This window comes from Micromys minutus, assembly GCF_963924665.1.
Source record: "Micromys minutus genome assembly, chromosome: 3".
Classification (NCBI taxonomy): Eukaryota; Metazoa; Chordata; class Mammalia; order Rodentia; family Muridae; genus Micromys; species Micromys minutus.
The window spans coordinates 69,721,972-69,723,625 of record NC_137972.1 but is presented as its reverse complement, the minus strand read 5'-3'; positions in this window follow the sequence as shown (position 1 = coordinate 69,723,625).

Genomic DNA, 1,654 nt, shown 5'->3' with positions numbered 1-1,654 from the left:
AGATTTAAACTAGCGCATCATTTATAACTGGCATTTTTCATTTAATATTTCCAGGGCCACTAGCAACCATGGCTAACTGGAGCAAACTTGCTTACAAAGAGGTACTAAGAGAACCAATTTATTCAGCTTACTGAAATTTTATCTCTGTAAGTTTCCCGTGAGAGAAATGTTGACTTCGAGCGGATTTCACACATTACAACCCATAGCCCCATTCATCCAACCTCCTATTTTTGTACAAAGACCCAAGACCAAAAAAAAAAAAGTCTCTACACTTGTTAATAGTTAAATATATATATATATATATATATATATATATATATATATATATATATATATATATATATATATATATAGACGACTATTCCACAACATGTCAGTATTATAAGGAAATTTTAAATTCAGCACGCACATAATCATGGAAGCAGGGCCAGAGCTGATTTACACAGCACCTACACCACATGCCTACTTGCCTCAGGAACAACTGGAGAACTGCACCAGAGGCCATGTGCCACACAAAGCTAGAAGCACTTCTTGCCCAGTCCTTTGTAGAAACTTTATAGCTACCCACCCTTGGGGTACAAGGGAATAGGAGAGATGACTCTCAAATTGGAGGTGACATTTTTTTGGAGAATCCGTTAGTGCTCTGACAGGAAGCAATTTGGCTGTGGGTTGTGTGATTGACAGTAGCCATAAGTTGTGAGTCTGAGAGCAGAGATGCCCCGAGTAGGGGAGGGCTACGTTGGCATTCTTTTTGAAACAATCGCTGCTTCTTGATGATGGATTTTGTTTTCCTCCCCCTGCAGGAATTTAATCAGTTTGATGACATTTCATTGATGTCAGCTCTATGCAGCTGTCTGCGACCCACCGTAAGAGCTGTTTGCCTCCGAGACAGCGCACAGCCCGTGTGTATGTTACCCTTTCTCTCGATTAAGCAGGAAGTCGCCACTCAACAGTAAGGAATTTAAAACCAATCCCACAAAGGTTTTGTGTTTGGTATAAAATGTGAATTATCTGAAGTCTGGGGATAGTGTTATCTCGGAGGTCCCCAAAGAGAACACATGGCTGCCTTCAGGTTCGGTGAGGGGATCGCAGCCTGCCTTCCAGTAGAATCGAATTGCAAACATTCCCCGCTGGGGAAAATCTTGAAGGTTACCAAGCTTTCTGTGAAATCAAACCTCCCCGGATGTCACCTTACAAATCCTCAGACTTAACTGTATTTCCTCAGCCCAAAGGCTGGGTTTGACATCAGCAATTGTCCGAGAACCTTTGTTTTCTGCAGTGAAGAAAGACATGAAAGAGCTGGCCCCCAGACCTGAAAATGGAAGCCTCTCTGAGCTGTTTTCTTCTTAGAGAAAGATGGTGGGTTTTCTGCTGTGGTCTGTTTGCAGGTCAGGATGAAAAGAGTGGCGGATGTGTCATTGTGACTAATGAGAACATTTTGTGTCAGTTAGGAATTTTTAAAAACTTCATTACAAAGTTAGAGAAAACATTGGGGCAGAAGAAAAAGGGATGGGTTTGGGGAAAGTGGAAACTCCCGGATGCTTGCCAGTTTAAGGGAAAATAAAAACGGCCTGTGTCTAATCCAAATACAAGCAAACTAACAAACCAGACAAAAGAAATACCATCCTGGAATGGCAACACATACCCATAATCC